Here is a 21089-nt window from a genome sequence, read left to right on the forward strand (position 1 = left end):
CAATGCAATAGCTATATTACGCTATAGAATTGTTCCTGGAAGTGCAGGGAATCTACATGAATTGTATTACTTGCTCATAATACGAATATGTTTTAAGAGCACATGATAGTTATACATGTTCTGTTATAAAAAGAGCAGCATTGAAATATTTAGTAATGGCAAAGTGTAACGGGACAGCGCAGGATTTGAGCAGGTGAGTGTATGAACCTTGGGGGCTTGGAGAGTTTGGTTTCCATTTTCCCCTGTGAGAGGTATCGTGAAAAGACACTTGAAGGATGGACAAACTTGGAAGCACCCGTCCTCATTTCACCCTGGTCTAGGGCCTCTGCACTGCATGCCCCCTCTACCTACTGCATTCTGGCCTAGAGTTGGTGACTGTGTTTTAATTGTATTTGAAAAACACTGCACCCGCAAGGGCAGCTATATTGTCACACAGTAACTGTCTTTATTACTTCTCACTCCGGCGTTTGATATTGTGAGAAGGAACGTCCCATATAACCTTAAACATAACCTCGGAATGATTTTTTGCTAAGTGCATCGTTTGAAAGTTATAGAACATGATCTGGCAGTGAGAGGAATTCTTACCCTTTGTCAGCAGATGCCTTGCCTGTGGTTGCACAGGCTAGTTCACTCTACCCAGTGATTGTTATACCGTAATAAATGTGTTTTCCTTGAGGACAGTGTTGTTTGGAAGAGGACTGCTTACTCATAATATTAATGCTACAACCAAGTGTCGTTCTTGCGTTGTGTTAGTTGGAATGACATCTGCGGAGCTGGGCACAGATGCCTGAGCTCAGGGCTTTTTCTGCATTGGCAACATAATTTTACAGAGCAAGACATTCCCGTAAAGTTACAGAATGATTCAGCTGTTCGTATGAATACATTTATGAAATGTCTTAACTCAAGAACACCAAATGTCAGGTTTATATTGTAACTTATAATGAAAGATGATATAATATTGTCACTGTGTATTGGACCACAATCGATTTTAAGAAAATTAAAGGTTATTGTATTAAGTTACTAAATAGAAACAAAAAACTTTAATCCATGTGCCAGTTGAACATTTACAAAATAACTAGAACTTTGTCATTTAAGTATTTCATTCCTCATTGCAGTGTGATTATATATAATCAGGAATTTTTTTTACTTATATTTATAAGTTAAAAAACAACAACATCCTGTAAATGTACAATGTGGCATTTTGTTTTGGAAAAATGTTGCATGAGCCCAACATCTTAACAAGCTAACAGCAGGACTGATATAGCAACACAGACGTGCCAAGCTTAATTCAGGCCTTTCAAATGAAGAGCCGGAGGACGCAGTCTGACGAGCAGCGGTTGCTAGAGTAACAGGTCTCTCTACTCAAACTCAAAAATGAAAGTAGAAATGTTTACTTATTTGTGTAGTCAGTAGTTTTTAGTATTTATTTAAGATGTCAAATCTGTCAACTGTCCATTTTCCAAATGTTTTGTAGCTTTCTGCTTGATCTTTAGTGAAGAAATTCTCACAAAATACAGAGTGCTAATGTTTAAGCCCCTTATCTCGCTGAGGGTTTGACCAACACATTCTCTCCCTGAATGTCTCCATTATGTTGATGTCATGTCTGGGTTTTATTGAGAATGTATTTGCACGGGACAGAATTTCTTATAGGTCTGCCATACGGTCAGTCCGTTTCCTGACCTCTGTGTCATGTGTGTCTCTTCTCTGCTCCAAATGGCCTTGCTTGGTTACTCCCCTCAGAAGCCATTCTGTATGACGGAGCCCAGGTCAGTGGCCTGGAACTCTTGTGATCCACGGCATAGGTCTGGCAATGCCAGAGTGATGCCAGTCCTTGTTGGTATGTAGTTAACATTTATTGATCGATTAAAGGAAAAAAAAAAACAAGTTAGATTGTGCACAAACTAGGGAAAGCAGAGGACACCTTGAGCTACCTGGATTTGTAAACTATCATTTCAATTCAAAGTCCCTGGATTTCACTGAAACGCCGAGTTCTTGCTGTGTGCTGATTGGTCGGTCTCCTGTAATCATGCCCGTGTCACTGATGTTCATGTGAAACAGCTGGATGAGTCTCTCAATCAAGGAGACAAACCAGTCAAAGTGCGAGAAGAACTGAACTGTTTAGCCAAACACAGGAGAACTCCAGTTTTAAAATAGCCTGTAAAACCTGAAGCAGCTCAAAGTGTCCCGTCTGACATGGATTGTCTGGTCATCCTAGCACAGTCTTGCAAACATGCAGAGAGAGATATTTATTTTCTTTATTATGAATTATCCATCCATTCAGGTTTGAGAGCTGTTTATGCAGGGTAGTGGTTCGATGATCCAAAAGCCTCCATAGGGTATAGAACACCGGGCAGGACAGCACCAGCACTGCAGAATCATATCCTATGGGGACCAGTATAGAATATGCATATTTTAAAACCCTTAAGACACTTTAATAGTATGCAACAAACATGCATTAGTCGTCAATAATTTACCCTTTCCCACAAACTGCATTTCCACTGATGTTCTTTTTTTTTTATCCCAAGCCCCAAACTTAGTTACTCTAAACTGTACCTCCAAAACATTTCAAAAACACTGACACGACGAAATGCAAGCATGCTGTTTAAAGATCACAGCACTCTGAGGCTACTGGCATAAATTACACCGGTAGGGTATTAGGCGGAAATCGGCTTCTGCCTCTTTAAGTACCAGTATCACCTGGACACTCGCCACAGGCTTGCAAGGTATCGTAACTGAGGCTTTATATCGAAAGTACGCAGCGCTCTTCTCTTTCCTTTTAGGCGTTCTTTTTATTCTTTCCTCTCCCCTTACATCACATGCAATTACGAGATTGCTTTTCATAACCAAGTAAGCTCAGTGTTAAGGTGTATTAGATATGTTTCGCGTGCATTTCGGTTTGCAAGCGAGGAAGTGACAAGACGGCATATTGCCGTGACTGACGATAGACGCAAATTTATGTGTGTTTTAATGCATCAATATGTGTTAAATTTGGAGACATTTTAGAATTGATAGCACACGGACCGACTCCGTTTCTTTTTATGCTAACTTTTAAACGTCCGCTGACGAAAAATGTGACTGACATTTATCGACCAAAGGACTCGTCCTTGAAATGCTTAGGTCGGTTCGGCGTCTGAGAGGTAATCCTTATCGCTCGGAAATTAATATATTTATTGTGGCGTTGTAGCGATCTGCGCTGCGTTTCGCAAACTGCTCCAGCGTCGCATCCAGCAGAAGCGATCCGTGCTCGTGAGCTGTGCGGGACACCCGCATTGGAGGCGCGCCCCGTGCGGCGTGCGGGTGGCCTGCGAGCTAACAGTATCCTGTGCATCACAATAAATAAGATAATATTATGTCCTTCTAAAAACGGACATGTCCACTCCGCCCCCGCTATTCTACGCCCAGACATACGGTACCTCATCTCGTATAATGATGCAACGCAATTTGTGTATCCCAAGTTCTCAAACACTCCACAATATGGCTACGCTTATTTATTAGTTAGAGAGAACAAAAAAAACTTTGTCAGTGTTTTTGACGTAAAATAAAAGAATAAATACGAATGATTTTATGTTATAGGTGAAGGAGTGGGGTCACGTGACGCGCCGTCCGTAGATATGAGTAAGTGGTTAAGATTCGCCCCCAAAATATTCCGCCCTTTATAATACGGGGTATCGTTGAATTTTCTTCAAAAACGATGCTTTACCCCTGCAGGAAACGAAAGTAAAGGTCAAAGAAGTAGGTATCTGATATCTCACCAGTTTGCATTGATGTCTTATCCCTGGGGAAAAGTAAATTGTCTTATTTATAAAGACCCCATCATCACTGCTATTAATTTAGATTTGACAGCCGTAGTGTGTTTCGCCTAAATCAAAACGTGAAAAGGAACAGAGAGTATGCCATGGTTTAGTTGTTTGGCATTCTCCGTGTAGAAACGTGGGTATTTTTTATTTTCAAAAAGTTTAAAAAAAATATTTTGGTTTCATTTTTATCTAGCAGCATATTTTAACCTGTATAATAATGTCGGCGCACTGCAGCAATTAAGGGAATATGAAACGAGTGTGATTTTATATTATGTGCTGGTGATCCTTTACATTAGTTTGTGTTGAAATGCAAACGTAGCGCTGCAGAGACGATACCGAGCAGAAAACGGGAGAAGTAAAACGTCGTGCCGAGCTCCCGTTTAATCCGTTCTTCCTCATCGCAGCCCCGTTCAGTAAATAGTGGGCATTCTCAACAGTGTCGAGGGGTCTAAAGTAAAGTCTTAAGTAGAGACCCAGCGCGTCAAAGTCAGCCTCAGTCCCCGGGTCCTCGCTGCGACTTGCCTTGAAATGCGATGCTGCCGCTTTTCAGTAAAGCAGCCCTTTTCTGCAGGACTGCAATAGGAGCTCGCCTGGCGATGTGTCCCGGTGCGCAAAGCAAGGCAAGGAGCCGGCCTGTAATGCAACATCAAGCAGCCCTTTTCTCCCCCTCTCCCTCCTTCCTTCAGCAGCTCGCCAAAATCGGTCCCGCTTAATGATTTTGTGAGAGCTATACCGCCCCTGATCAGAAGAGCAAGGGGGGAGACGCGGCTCGTTTCGTGTCGTCGCGCTATCAGAGGGGGGAGGAAAGAGAAGAGAGGAAAAAAAAGAGAGGAGGCAGCCGGCGAGCGTTTGCCCTTGAAACTGCACCAAAACTCTTTGAAGAAGCCAGGAACCGGCGTAAGTAAACGTGCGCTTATACGGATTTTGACAGTGGGGTGTGCAAAAAAATGCTGCTCTTGGCGCTGACCCACTAAGCCCAAAAAAGCTGTAACTCGACCAGTGTTTCCTGAAATCTTCTGATTATTTCTTGTATGCGTGATGCTTCTGACGGGATTATTCAGAATGCAGCGTGCTGTGCGTATCAGTCCTGGCATTAACTTTGTTTATTCCTTTTCTAGTATGACCTACCTGGTACCTTGAGCTATTTTGATGGTTGTTTTCATCATCCCATCATTTTAAGCACCATAACGCATGCTAGCATACTTTGGTCCAACTGTTAGACGCTCCTGTTAAGGGTTATACATGTTTTAGTAGGTCTGTGCATATGGTGCTTCTGTTAGTGAGTAACATAAAGCAGTGGAGTTCTCTGCCTTAATGACCAGACAGTACCTGGGAGGTTAGAACCTGAAACTGGATACTGTCCTGACAAGCTAATTAATATTCTCTACTCCTGCATTTCAAAAACCAAGGGATGCTGCTTTCTGACATGTTGAACAGAGCCCCATATGTTGGCCCCTCCTTAGTAAAATACATATTATAATGTAAAATAAATGTGGTGTATAAATAGCATGCATAAATGTGTGTGTGTGTGTGTGTTTGTGTGTGGAAGACATGATTATTTCCCAATAATTTCCTGTGAGTATGGTAACTGCACTGAAATTATTTCTAGCATTGAGAAACAGCCAATGTGTGCATTTTGCCAGGCAATTGAGGTCACATGCTCAATTATTCAAATATTCTGCGGTCATTTGGCACAGTTTTAGCATTACCAGGGTGTTTGCTGGTATTAACCTCGGGCTTGCAAGAGTGACCGACTCCAGCACTTCTGACCTAAAAGTAGGCGGTGGGTCTTTGCTGTGGGTTCATTGCATATTTCTCACCTTACTTTCTCCCTCGCATCCATTTACAAAATGAGCTGCGCTCTCCATTTATAAACGGTGACGCGCAGGACATTGACTTGTGCTAATTGTAGAACGGGCATGTTTTTGGGGTGTATTAAATGGTAAATGTTAGTAGTTTTAGTATTTCGGACATATGGCGTTCCATTTATTTGGAAGTCTGTGTAGTTTTTCAAAAGCAGCTAAGTATGCTGATATACCTTAATTGGATTTTATGGGAAATGTGACTTAGGATCTTTCCGGTTGTTTCAAATCATCAATCTGTACAGTGTATCTTTCTGTTCACTTAAGCCTCAATTTACTCTTAATCCACGGTTAGTATTTTGGACCAAAAGCCTTTCAAAATCCCGTAGACTTTGAGCAAAGTTGATCTTCTGATTTGTATTCTGCTGCCATACCGTGCCTTTTGAGTTTGGGGGATGTTTTCCTTTTTTGCATAATCTAACCTGTATTACAGTATATGCATATTCCTTCAGTGGGAGTTCCTCATGTAGTTACACAAGGACCATAAGATTTAATTTCTGATCAAATGTCCAGTCCACATGAAGTTCTGTACTTTAATGACTTGTGCAGTGAAAATACTTTTAGGGATTCATTCACATATACATGGATTAATTGGCCTAGAGAAAAATGTATTTGGCGATATAATCCATAGGATTATTTAACATTGAATAGGCCTTGAAATAGGCCATTTTAATTTGCCTTCCAACAGTTTTTTTTGTTTTTTTTTTAAATGTAATTAAGTTTAAATGTTTGTGTGTAGAGTTAAATATATTTAAAACTTCAGTTTTTCTCTATTATTGAAAAACAACGTGCGACATTTTGCCAGTTGTGTATGGTGCTTAATTTTTTTTTGCATTTTGCTAACGTCCTAAATGCTATTGGAAAAAATAGCTGTACGACTAGCATGTATTGGCAGGGAAGCTTCATTGAATTATTAACAGGAAAACAATGTGTGTTTTTTATTTTATTATTATTATTTTTTTTAACATTTATCATTTTTGTTTTACTATGGTCTAGGTAAAGTTCCACAGACCCCTGGTCAGAAATCTAATCTTTTCTTAATCCTCTTTCCAAGTAATGCTGACATTTTGTTTTTGAACAGGAGCGAATGATGATGCTTATTGGATTGACGGTATGTGTTAATGACTAAACCCCTATCCTGTACTCAAACTATATGATGTATTCTGTGTAGGTCGCAGCACTGCTCACATCTACTAAGAAATCCACCGCAATGTATATTCAGTTTGAGAAACAGTTTCAGATAAATGAACAAGAAATATTTGGGGGACAGCTTTCGCCCCCGCACTCCTGTAAAAAATGGGGGCAAAGTTTTGGGGGCACTTTTTATATATAGTAAATGACGCATAAAGTTTCTGTGTTTAATGTGAAATTAAAATGTCAAATTGGTACAGTAATTACTGCCTTGTGCCAACATGAGTACAATAAAAAGCACACTGCTGTCCCGCAGAGAAGTGCGCCGGTATCTTCTGCGTGTATAGAATACCATCAGAAAGAGGAGACAGTTCTGACTATTTTGGCTTTTATTTAGCTCTTAATAGCCTTCATACACGTATCATGCATTAGTTGATAGATAAAGTGAAAACTTCATCACAGCCTTTCAAATTAACTAATTCATGGTCTTTTTTAAACCTTCTCTTTAGAGACTGTTAAAGGTCCATTAAAACTCTTTGGCAAAAGAAATTGAAAATAGATTGAAAATAACTGAAAATAAATTGAACTGGTTTCTTCAACAAAATAGAACAAATACTGCGAATTACGATATTTTAAACGTGTGAAGCACTCTGCAGCGTTTTAAAACAAGTCCAAACGAGTGCCTATTCTTCTTCATCTCCACCAGCTGCCCTGTCAGGCACTTACTGAACGGTTTAGATGTGAATTCTGGGGGTCTGTGCAATGTCACGACCGATGGTCTCGTGTGGTTCATGACCAGGAAGGAATAGTATTGGCATTAACACACAATGAAAGATACGTCGATATAAACGGTATCGTCTTACCCAGTATCGCATTTTGAAAATATGTCGATATACCGTGAAAAATCGATATACTTCAGAGCCCCAGGCAACTGTGAAACTTGTTGATACAGTAGATGGATAGATAAGCCAATGGTAAGCAGACAATCTGAGGACACACCCCTAGCGGTAACAACAGCGCTGTTTGTATCGAGTGTATGTTACAGAGGGAAATGGAAGTTAAATGAAATGATTAAAAATAAAACAATGGCTTAAAGTAGCTGTACATTTTTTATTTATTTTTTTGTAATCTTGGGAGCAATTTATGCCCCTCAGTCATGTTTTTTTTGGGGCATTCTGTGATTTCTTGGGGCATTTTTGCTCTTTGCTCCCATTCATTTCCGACACTTTAATGATATGACATGAACTAATTGATTCTTATTAATTCAGTTTTAATAATTGTGCTTCACTTGTACAAAAGTGTAACTACGTCCACGTATGATATCTCAAATTTTAATGCAACTATTACTTCTTTTATTATATATCAGCTGATCACTGGATTTTTGGGGTTCCTTTGAAATTCTTAGTTCATCGTTTTAACAGTTTTCTCTAACATTTAGCAGGGGGGAGATTTCATTGGGGTGTTTTTAGCCTTCAGCGATTTCAGAATAAGACTGAAGTAGTTTAATTCTTTTCCGTACATATTTTAAGTTTCTTGTGTAGCTTCGTCTTCATAGCATTATACTGACTGCAGTACCGCGCCTTGTTGTTGCAAGATCGATGCCTATAGATCTTTTAATTGGAATGCATTACTTATGCCATTTATAACGCTAGTAATTATCGTGTGTAATCTTGCAGGAAATTAAATTTGAAGCTGTGTACAGTGTATAATGGTAAGTTTGGTTGGCACTGCTCTCCCTAGTTGCCAGTTTCTTGCAGATTATCCTCTTACTTTTTGCCGACCGCAATGTCTTGTTTCTCGGGCCTCGACGTAGAGTCTTGCTGCACATGTGATCATGGGCCCAGATTTGAAGCCAGTGGTACCGGCAAGAGTATGAGGGGGGAGAGCTGTTTACATGGGCGGTTCAGGCAGGGGGGGAGAGGGTGAACGTGAGCTTGTCTGGCTTGCTTGATTTATGGAGTTTTGATGCATCTGACATTGACTCAGGAAACGTTTATAAAAACAAAATCCTAGGTGCTCGTCACTGCCGTTGCAGGTCTCTAAACGAGATGCTTACCTTCATGTGCTTTGCTATAGAAACAAAGAAGCCTTACTTTAGAAACTAGTAAACGGGAATATAAGAAATTTACAGCTTCATTTATCATCCGTAACATCCATAGGCTCAGTGTAACAACTGGTTTTCGGACATGATGGGCAAGATACCTTCAGTCCTTCAAGGGTTTAGAAATGAAGCGCGTCTGATCTTTGATGTTTAGTGGGTACTGCTCAGACATTTTGATCCCCTGTCTTTGACTTCTCATCTTTATGAAAAGCTTTGTTAAATAATTGAGAGTACCTGGGCATTGTTGAAACACAGCTCGGTTTGATTTTGTCAGGTCATTGGACTACTTTGCGAGGAATTTGCATACAAACAATATCCAGTACTGCTCAAACCAGCCTACTATACTATAAAATAGGGTTGGACCATAACTGATTATGTCAAAGGTCTATATAGTCAGAAATTAATGTAATTGTATTCCTTTACATAACTAAGATATATATAATTATAGGTTTTTCACACTCGTCCTTTGCAAAACCATGGATAACTTGTGTCAGTATTAATCAATAACTTGTATAAGTAGAAAGTGATGCTGCACGATGGCCTAGCATTAGCATTGTGTATATAAATATGCTTTTTGCATTTCTGCAGTGTGCATCTAGCCAGAAGGTGCTATACCCCTGTCTGAAACAATTTTGCTGTTCTGTTTTTGTAGAATCTTTTGCTGGGTGCACCCTGTCCCTCGCTCGGTGTGTCCTGGGATCTCCTCCAGGCTTGTCTTGTCCCTGTGTTGAATAAGTTGTTATGGAGAGTACAGTGATGGATAGATGGAAACTTATGAGCAGTTCTTCAGTTTATTACTACTGTAAAATAAACAGCACATACATTATACTGTACTTTAATTTTACTAGCTACATTATTACAATAACATCCTTTCTTAATGAGGTATCAGCCTTTCTCATTTCACTTCAAAATGAAAGCATCTATTACTCAGACTTAAAATAATAATTTACACAAGGTCATAGGAACAGGTAGCAAGACAAGTCAAAAGACATTGGTAGAACAATTAGTTAAAGTCTGCTGGGAATCTCATTTGAATTCATGTAAATGTTGGCAAACTAAATAAGTAAATAACCTGAGACAGCCGTTCATCTTGCTTATCTCGCTGTTCTTTACTGGTTGGACAAAGGCTTGATGCAGTACAAGGTCCATCCATTTTTTTCTTATTCTTTTGGAGCTAAATGTATACAGCCATGAGTCCAGATTACCCGTTTAATTGTACTGTGGTACTTGTGAAGCAGTCTATGTCATTACACAGCAGTGCCAAAAGGTCCCAGTTTGTTTGTGCCAATGCATGGGGTGTCATAATAGAAAAACAATGCTATCGCCTAATGTGCAGGAAAATCTGAAAGCAGCTAATAAGGAGGAAAACATTGCACGGTTCTATACCGGTCTGCTAAAGCAGCAAAAAGATGCTGAATTTCAAATTAAGACTAAGCAGCAAACCAAGCTACACCCCTGATGATAGTCAAATTCATTAAGCATGTTAACCAAATGCAATAAGCTGCACGGAACATGAATGATTGAGTTAAGATCGTCGAATAAAATGACGTTGCTCCACCGACCCAATTTCTAGTGAAAGAATGCAAGTATTTGATTAAAGGAACGGTATTTTGCTGCGCTTTGACTTTCAATACACTGAAAGTTGTGACTCTGTTCTTAAAAATTCTACTCCATCCCACAAAGTTGTTTCCATGAGATGAGAGAGTGATGGTTGGTGGGTTTGACTTCCACGAGAATTTATTCCAGTGGAAATACTTCATGGACTTTTAATTTAAATTCTCTGTTTCCTGTTGGTAACTTGGTTTCTGGTCAGTGCCTCAGCTTGTTTTGATGACATTTGCGATTTTCAATTTTTTTCATAAAAAAAAAAAATATTTATTGTGTCTCCAGTTTTCTTTGCTTCCTGCGCGGTTTTCGTCGTGCATTCATGTGTTCCAACCACTAAAGAGTCTGGCCTGATTTAATTATGTTCATTCTTATTCAAACATGAATTTAGAGCAAAGCGTAACCCCGCATTGTTTTGACGGTATTTGGTCTGATTTCACTCAGTTTTGTTTTAGGTGCATTTGTAAACTGACCCAATAAAGCGCCGGCTTGGTGAGGCGTTTTGTTCAGTCATTCTAAGCGGCTGGCCGGGCCTCTCCTGACCCAGTACTGCAAATCAGCGTTGGACCCTTTTTCAAACTTGCTGTTTCTTTTTATGACTGTTAACCCACGTTCCTATTTTTGATGTATTACGGGCCACCTCACCCTCTGTTGGAGCATCTGTTTGAAGTGGATGCTTTGATGATTATTTTGCTATACATTGGCATCCATCAGCTTAACTTATAATTAGTCTTTCTGTCCAGTGTCAGACTATGTGGAATATTGGTGCAAGCAACGCAGAAAAGCCCAGCAATAGGATGACCAGATGTAGCAAACATGCTTACGAATCTTTCGGCACTTACTGTGGGAGTATTTTAAAATTGAATAGTTCTAGAACAACCTTGTTGGGGGGGGGGGGGAATCACCCATGGTTAACACATTTTAAGGCATTGATAGTTTAGACTGATGCCTCACGGAATACAGTAGTTGTATCGGGTCAGGTCAGGTTGGGGTGGAAGAGCTGATGTAGCGCGTCGCCGCGCTCATTACGCGCAGAACTCCTTGCGTTCCTGGCTGGGGTAGGTGTATGAAGGTGTATGAAGGTGTATGTAGGTGTATGAAGGTGTATGTAACAAAAAAAGGTAGGATATAAACCATAAGTAACTAAAACGTCAATAACATGAATATTAAATGTCATACTGTGTGTATTACTTAAGGGCTATGGATTGTTATATGGCTCTGTAGACTCGTGTGTGTGTGTGTGTGTGTGTGTGTGTGTGTGTGTGTGTGTGTGTGTTAGCTTCAGTTTTCCTTATTAGATATGGATGTCAAGGGTATATGATTTAAAACATTGCAGTGGCTTTTAAATCCTGAAATTTCTTGCATCTATTATATTGTCATAAAGTTTACAAATACAAATTCAGATTCAGCTAAAACTCATAGCTCTTGTTGGGGGTATGTGTTATGTACCACCACATGATCATTGGATCATGAGTCTTCGCAGTACGGTCACATTGGGAAATGCTGAGACGTGATTCGCTCACCAGTTCCATTTCTCATGAATGTCAGATGGCTCCAGACTCCAGACCCCCATAATGGAACTTTGTAATGAAAATGTTTGCGTTTAGAACAAAAGCCATCGCGTTTTTGGCTGTTGATCACGTGATGCTCCCACTAACTTACCAGCTCGATATGCAAAATAGATTTTGTTTAGTTGTGTAAATGAAAATTGCTAATCAATTTTCTCCCTTATTTCATGGCCCGTGGTTCCTGCCCCTCCCCCACCAGCTGGTTAATCATGCACAAGCTGAACACTTCATTACCCAGGACATGTTTGCCCCTCAGCGCTTTCTTGCTGGTAAATGAGTTCTTACTATTTATACAGGTAAGGCAGGTCATAGGTCCCAGGGTTGAAAAAGGTAAAGGGATGATATTAATAAAGCGGTGAGCTCTTCTGGCTGAGAGGCTCGCAGAGAAAACCCTCCGACTTAAATAGTTTCATAAGGAGAAATGAATTGGCACCATAGGAGAGCAGGCCTTTGTGTTCCTCCTTCACATCGCTCCTGCTGTGTGTTTTCTTTGCCGCACGGCACTGTGTGTCCTTTGAAGGCGAAAGCTGCAATCTTGGTCCCACGTTCCAAGTACCTGTATCTGTCCTCCTGCTTTTTCATTACCGCTTGTTTTCCCACTTCCCTTGCTAGCTTTTTGATATGAGTAATATCTTGTCACTTGGCGCAGAGCTTTTGAAAGTGTCGTGGGAGTCTTGGGAGGGGCTTGGGAGAGGGTTAACATGGAATGCTGTGTTTTCGGTATGAGGAGGAATGAGTGAAAGTGATGCATCTCACAGGCACCTCCGAGGGCACCATCTTGAGATTTTTTTTTTTTTTGTAAGGCGCAAGTCACATCTTAAGCAGATTCCATTTAGATTTATGTAACGTTCTGGGAATATTGAACCACTGATACTTCAGAACAAGATTGGAAGAATAAAGGGTGTATTGATCAAAAAATAATATGTTTTGAATTCTATTCATCTATCTCTGACGTTGTAATAATATACTGCTGTGGCCTACCACCACCGTGTTTGCTTGTTCAGTTCCCGCTCTGCTTCTGTGTTTGGGGCTCACGTGTTTTTCCAATGTTCACCTGGGCTTCCTTTGGTGCTCCAGTTTCCCACCATGCTACAGAAACATGCAGTTTAGGTTATTTGGTAGCTGTAGAGGTAGGTTACACTTTGTCATTGTGTGAGTACATGCCTGTGATGGAGCAGCACCCCTCTCCGGGTTTCCCCAAAATCATCATCAACCCTGCTAAACATTTAGGGATGGATGGATGAGTGACAGCTTTTATTCTTCCATTTTAGATAATGCTTTATGAGTTTAAGAATGGGTACTTTCCATCCATCCATCCATCCATCCATCAACCCATCCATTTATTTATCTTCTAACCAGTTATTTGTAGTTGTTTTGATGTGTGTTGTGGGAAGGATGTAATGTATGAGTTTTTGTGTTAATAGTCATAATCAGTATAAACTCATGGGTAATTTAAATTGTCTTGAAGTTGGATTTCCGCAACATAAAATCCCCATGGTTTCCTTTGGGGGGGAGGGTGTGATCACTGGCGTAGAAAAGAATGACAATGACTTACTAGAGCTTGTAAGACATCTGGTTTGCTTAAGTTCAGGAGACACGTCGGTGTCACGTCAGCTGCTTATGAAGTGTTGGGCTCTTCAAGGTTAAAGGTGACCCTCCCTCGCCCTCCGTACCAACCCTTTGTCTACTGATCTGGCTCATGACGTGGTACTATAATGTGTTTTCCACTGCAGGTTTTGCTATGTATGATCACGCATGTGACAAATAGAATTTGAATTTGTTTGCTGGTCGCAGATAATCTCAGTCGCTTTAGAGCCACACTGAATTTTGCATCTCCTTTCATCCTTTCCATGTGCAGCTCTCCAATGCGTTTGATCCCCTTTCCAAGGTCCTCGTTTCACCTAGCTAAAAATATGACGGATAGCTGTCTGGCTGCCCTGTTCCCTGGGCATCTGATTTCAGCTAGAGGCTCTATTTTTATTCACGTCGTGGTGATAAGACATTCCGCCATTAATTCAATAAGTGACCCAGCTACGCTGTGTCACGCATTTTCCTTCTGCCGGCACCGTGCGGCGGCGGGAGACGGTCGCCGGCCCAAGGTTGACTACTCTTGGCTCCAGCCTCTGCAGCGCATCACAACACATTGGAGTCATTTCAGCGGAAGCGGGAAGGGCTTTGCTGCACATCAAAGCTCGCGCACATTCCAGATTGTCAAGGAACACCCCAAGAGTGTTAGGGATACCGCTCACACTTTTTTAACCTCGTTCCCCGAGGCCCAGTGTTATTATTCATAAAGAATTTAGGGCCACCGGAAAAGTAGAAATGCACTGTTGCTATGTAGCAGCGCAAGTCAGGAGATGATTGGTGCTGATGCCTGACGTGACACAAATGGCTGATCCTACCATTTTCCCATCGCTGATCTTTTCCAAAACTGCATCTGTAGTACCAGTCGATAGCTGTGCTTGTCATGTAACTGACCCAAATTTCAGAATTATCTTGGCCTTGGGTGAAGCTCATGTTTAATTGCTAAACTAATATTCCTCCCAATTCACTCTTTTAAAAAAAGGTAATCTTAACAAATCCAGGGCATAAAACATTACTTATCTGTAGCTGTTGCTTAAAGTTTAATAAAAATGAGTAAGCAGTTACTACTTGCAAAGTTTTTCTTTGCATAAATTTGCTTTGGTGCGTGTATTCATTGTTTGTATAGCACTTTGTCAAAGAGTTAAGCTGCACGATGTTTAGTGCTTGCAGAACTCTATGAATCTGGTTCAGTCTGAAATGATCATGGATTTCCAATATGAATTTGAAGATGAATACAATATGAAGCATTCAATTATTGTATTATGGATATATTACATATAGAATTATAAAAATGTAAGCGAAACTGATTTTTATATAAAATGCGTAAGAATCTCCAAAAAGTATTTATTTTTCCTAAGTACTCATTAGATTGTCGCAGATGGAGCATTTGCTCTCTATATATGTGTGTAAATAAAGAAAAAAATGACACATGACGATTAAATGACTGATTTTTTATTGCTGTGACAGTGTGCGTAGAGTCTTAGCATGCATAGTGTTTAGTGTACTGCTGATGGAGTTATGGGGACTGCGTGATTTGGATTGGAGCGTCACTAATAAATCCTTCTGAGAAATTGTATAAAAACTTGTATGGACATGTTGAGTATAGACCGATCAGTTTCCATGAGTTTAGTTAATTTCATGCAATTATGTAAAAATGTATGAAATTCAATTTTTACAATTGGACTGTCAATATTTTAAATTTTTACAAAGCCCCTTCTCTTTTAGGACTTTTTCTTACCAAATAGAAGAATAGTTGAAATAGTCAGTTGAATATTTCAAAATTTGAATTTGTACTCACATGTGTGTGGAGTTTGCATGTTCTCCCCATGTCGTCGTGGGGTTTCCTCCGGGTACTCCGGTTTCCCCCCACAGTCCAAAAACATGCTGAGGCTAATTGGACTTGCTAAATTGCCCGTAAGAGTGCATGTGTGAGTGAATGGGTTGTGAGTGTGCCCTGCGATGGGCTGGCCCCCCATCCTGGGTTGTTCCCTGCCTCGTGCCCATTGCTTCCGGGACAGGCTCCGGACCCCCCGCAACCCAGTAGGATAAGCGGTTTGGAGAATGGATGGATGGATGGAATTTGTATTCCGTGGATGTCAAATTTAGTCCATACACTGTTAAAACAAAGATTAAAGTCTTTTTAATGAACTTGTGAAGCATTTCTAAGATGTGAGTGTATCTTATGAAAAAGCAATTTTTGATAACTGATACATTTATAGGCATGAAATGGAGAACAACCAAAATAGTTGCGACTGCATTCTGCTATTCTTTTGGCCCACAGCCATTGATGATGCGTCTTATGTAAACAAAAAAGATATCATTTAGACGTTGTTTTGTGCATTTTATGGTTCACTGTATAACAACTGGTATTTTGTACACTTGGTCAGGTGTCCCATTTGCAACACATTAATCATAGCCATCCTGTGGTGAAAAAGTGTTTAATTACTGTGCTAACTAAATTCCATATCCTAGCAAAATGTCCATGGACTAGAAGCTGCTCTCTGCACCAACTTCTAGTCATTTTATTAGTTGTTGAAAGAAGATTGATGGGGGTTCAAGGCATTATGTAGCTGCTTTCAGACCCAGAACATATATATAATGTATACATTTTATGGTGGTAACAATAATAAGCAGTTTAATAACCACCCACATCAATTTAGATGTAAATGAGTCACTGTTTTACGTGACGTATCATGAGGGCGTTCGAGAAGACAGACGGTGAGGAGACCATGACCGTGGATAATCGTCTGCTACGAAAACGAGCCGATTTTTAACGCGGTAGGTTACGGCACGCGGTCGTACGGATGGGGCAGCTTCTCTCTGATGTGGCGCGCTCCCATTCGTTAGCAGATTAAAGATCCTTCCAGGGCATGTGACTGCGGAGGGGGGTGTCTCCGTTGGGGAGCGGGGGGGGGGGTGAGAGATTATGTGAATCAGACTGATAGCTACAGTGTGTGACCCATTGATACCCCATCCCCAACATACATGCCATTCCCCTGCCCCCTCCCTCGCCCCCACAGGGAAAGGAACGCGCTGGGAAAGGCAGGGACGGACCCCTTTTCCTTCGTCTTTCTTTTTCCAAAGTGGGGAGTTGCTAATCCTTCAGGCTGGCTGAGCAGGAAAGGGCAAACATATTTATAGCAAAGTGGATCACCCCGCAACAAAGGCACCGCCAGGCCTGCCGGCCGCTGCCGACTCAGTGCCCCGCAGCAAGGGCCCCTCGCAGTTGGTTTGAAGTGGCAAACAGCTGGGGTACAAAGTGGAACAGGTGGGAAACAAAATGGCTGGGTGGGGGTCAACTTCCAATTTTCCACAGTACTGTTCTCCTCTTCCATTTTTCTTCATATTTAGATGTGTTGGATGGCTGTGTGATGGACGGATATGTACAGAAAGCAGTCTTCCATAACCACTTACCCAGTGCAGGATCATGGAGAGCCTGGAGCCTGTCCCAGGAGGCGCTGGGTGGGGGGGACACCCTAGACGGGATGCCGGTTATACAGGAGCGATGCCACGCTCAGCTTTACCTTGCAGTCTGGTATCACTCCTTGAGCACATTCTGTCGTGTCTTCTGTTTTCTGGCAGACTAAGGCCAACGTGAACCATCCGCACCTCTTATTTTATTACTAACACATTGAGGAACATGGACTATAGCAAATAATTCAATGAAATTTAGTTGGTTTTTCTGTTGTTTCTTTCCAAAGTAACTTGCAGTTTTAGCTTTTTGTAGTTGGATGTTTTTCCTGGTTTTAACTGGTAGAGTTCAGGATATAATCAAGGAACCCAAACGACTATTCACCATGTTAACTTTGAATTAATACAATTTTAAATATGCCCCCCTTAATGTACAAATACCCATCCATCATCCGACTGCTTATCCTGTTCGAATGTCGAAGGGGGTCTTGGAGCCTATCCCAGGTAGGATAGGGCGTGAGGCCGGGTTTCACTATGGACGGCCTGCCGGTCCATCAAAGTGCCCAAACACACTCAAACTCAGGCATACACTGTGGGCAGTTTAGAGTCACCAAAAAGCCTAGCTGGGTATATTTTAATTGAGGAGGACAGAGGACCCAAAGGAAGCCCACGCTACACAAGGGGAGCATGGAAAATCCACACACTCTTCAAGCAGGAGGAAGGTTCAGTCCCCCAACACTGGAGATACTGAAGTGCTCCCCCTGGGCCACCTCATGACCCCAGTGTTGCACAATTAAGTTGTGACTTAAATTAAGTGACCAAGTTTTTTTTTTATTTCTTTAACATGGAGATAACTTCTGTGGGACAGTTAGTATTGACGTTTTCATTCATGTGTAAACATCAGTATTGTGTGTTAATGTTAAAACCTGCTGTTTACGGGTTATAATGTATCAGTTTAATAACCGGGCTTTGTAAGGAATGCCAGGCCATTTAAAAGTTAGTTGCAGTCTGGCTAATTCAGGCAATTTATAATTATGTCCTGAGATATAACCATGTAGCTGTGATGTTTTTGTATTTTTTTATACACATTTTGTTGTCTTTAGCTACATATATCCAGGATAACTTACAAAGAACATTGTAGGAAGCTAATATTCTTGGTTCACTCATTTTTCAGTCCTCATTTACAGTAATATAGTTGGTTAAACAAAAACTGAAATTGAGGGGCTGCTTGTTCTAAGTATTGTTGAAGATTGGCTTGTACCTGCAGTGGGCAATTCCCGGCCTCCCGGGCCGGAGGGGGTGCTGGCTTTCCTTCCTGCTGAGCTCTTAATTAATTTGCCTTTATTAAGCTGTTGGCTGAATGAATAGTCAATTGCAAATCAGATAAAGCTCAAGGTGTAAGTTAAACTTATATGTTTTTAACTTGGTACAAAGAGTAATGAAGACTTTAGAAAAATGGGGCCAAAACGAAGATTGCAGTCAGTTGTTCAAAATAATCAAATTATCAATAAACGATTGAAAAATTGAAAGGGAAAATATCAGAAATGGAATTATACAATAAGAAGTATACCTTCTTTTTAACACTTGTACTGAAAATGATACCAAGTCCTGAAGTATCAGTGATGAAAATCCACATATTTACTGGCCTCCGAGGCAAGTTTGAAATATTGTATCACTGAAAGGTTCGAATAATTAAGACTTAACAGCTAACATTTCCTATTCATCTGCTTACTGTAGTTCTGCATGCAAACTGTTAAGCTCTTTGATAGTTATACACAAACAAATCTGTGATGATCTATAGAAATTATTCACAATGTCCTCTGTAGCCCTAGAGTGATTTTGCAAAACGATTGGCTTTGAATTTATCCGCTTTCTGTATGAATACCGATAGCAAGTCATTGTGGAGTCTTAAAGCACTTATGTAAGTCGCTCTGGCTAAGGGCATCTGCCAAATGCTGTAAATGTAAATGCAAGTAAGCAAAACTTCTTTGATCTGTAATTTCTGATTGACCTACAGTGATAAATCTGCAGTCTTATTATTGTTTAAACGAGGAAAAGGTTTCCCCTTCCTTGTGCCCCATGCTGCCTGGGACAGGTTGCAGGCCCCCCCCGCCCCACCCACGATCCTGTCCTGGATAAACAATAGGAAGATGGATGGATGGATGATGGATGGATGGTTTCTGCAAAGACAAATTCAAGTTATTTGTTAATGTATGTATTTGTATATCATAAGGTTTGAAATAGTTTACCGGATGGACTTGCTGTTAATTGCAATGCTGTATGTATGTACAGGCATCATTCTCTCATACTTTTTCGCTTCATTGATTGAGTGTAACAGACCATGTGACATATTCCTTAAAAAGAAAAAACCTTGTGACTAGGGACTGCAACTAAAACAGATTTGATAGGAATGAAGTCAAACACGCTTGTCGTAGCTTCACAAATGGCGCTGCACCTAAAGTCATCACTATTGGAGGTTATTCAAAACACGTTTGTTGAATTACCCAAATGGAAATGTTATGACATATAAACAGAAGGTTTCTATGAAAATGGTTTTAAATTAAATGACTGCTATGGAAGCTAAATTAGACGCAGTAAAAATCCATTTTTCTGCCCTATAAACTAATGTATTATTGCCTATTGTGTTGGCCAAAATCGAGAAATGAATGTGCAATTTCCTACTAATCTCTTGTGCTCTGATGCTCATTTGCCTTTAACTGCATTATTCTTTGGAGATGTCTTTTAAATGAATGCATGCACGCAAACATACTATATGCGTTCCAAAAATCTAAGCACATTTTAGCAAAATAATTTATCTTCTAGAATTTTTGCCCTTCTAATTTTGAAGTTTACAAAAAAAATGTTTATTCCGTTGAGAAATGTACATGATTTTTACTCTGAAAGGCGTATGTTGGACATGGCTTCCATCATTCATTCCTCCTTTGTAATCCCGTAATTCCAGGTCTCTCACCCTGGGCTCTGTGAACAGTTGAACGGGGTCTGCAGAGAGCTTTCATAGATTGACGAAATGTCATCATAACCGATGTCACACCCCCTGCAACTGAAGTGAAAAATATTTCGGGGGGAGACTGTCCCCTGGTTCTTAGTTTTTAGTTACTAATGTGATCACGCATTAGTGGTAGGGGGGTCCTGTCTCTGGTGTATTTACATCACATTCCTGGTTCAGAAAGCCACTGCCTTATTTAATGAGATTAATGATGAAATTAAGCAACTCTTAATCTGATCTCTCCTGCAAAACAGTCTATTTCCCCCTAATTCACCTGGCCTGACCACAGACAGACTTCTTCAAATTGCTCCTCAGTTTCTCCTGTGACACCGAAAAAGTGACATTTCACTAATATTGCTACCGGTGTTGCCATCTTGCATTTTAAATTTATGTCTCATGTCAAGCGATTGGCCCAATAAAACACTTTTTTGTTTTTTTTCCCCCAGTTTATAAAACTTGCTATTAGTGGAAAAAACACATTTTTATATGTTTGTCATAACATATAAAGTCATTTATTAGTGCTATGGATGCATTTATCTTTAACTAAAATAATATTCCCTCGGTTTTATCTGTGGGACTGTGTGGGTTTGTGTGCATGTCCACTGCTGCTGTTCTAGAGCTCAAAAGCTACTGGAAAATACCAGAAATGTGCTTTTTTTCCCCACTATATAGGTAGTTATATTTGAATAGAGAACTATATGCGATAAGTCACATAACAGACCTTCAGGACAGATTTTGAAACTTTCAGTCCATTTGAGCACATTATTGTTGAAGCGTCACAGGCTTCCTCAAGCTGTATCCATGTACCGTACTCAAGATGTGTGTGTAATTTTAGCGTCGCCTTCGGCTCGGCTTCATGAGCAAGGTGTATGTGCGAGAAGCACACCGTCCCGGTGCGGGTGTGTGTGTGTGTGTGTGTGTGTGTGTGTGTGTGTGTGTGTGTGTGTGTGTGTGTGTGTGTGTGTGTGTGTGTGTGTGTGTGTGCGCGCGTGCGTCTCCCACAGTGGCATTAGTCAGTGGAGG

At 40.6% G+C, this 21089-nt stretch overlaps 1 protein-coding gene across 2 annotated transcripts in view; it reads left to right on the forward strand.

Moving 5' to 3' along the window:
- The first annotated feature begins 2646 nt into the window (after positions 1–2646).
- The window catches only part of esrrga (estrogen-related receptor gamma a), a 151245-nt gene continuing 132802 nt past the window's right edge, over positions 2647–21089 (forward strand). Inside the window, exon 1 of one of the 2 annotated variants that reach the window (XM_048975543.1) lies at positions 2647–2723. The gene's annotated coding sequence lies outside the window, so the exon portion shown is untranslated. Of the gene's footprint in view, positions 2724–4278; positions 4695–21089 lie in introns of those variants that run through there. The other variant, XM_048975542.1, reaches the window with a different exon arrangement.

The sequence above is a fragment of the Brienomyrus brachyistius genome, chromosome 14 (assembly GCF_023856365.1).
Source record: "Brienomyrus brachyistius isolate T26 chromosome 14, BBRACH_0.4, whole genome shotgun sequence".
Taxonomy (NCBI): Eukaryota; Metazoa; Chordata; class Actinopteri; order Osteoglossiformes; family Mormyridae; genus Brienomyrus; species Brienomyrus brachyistius.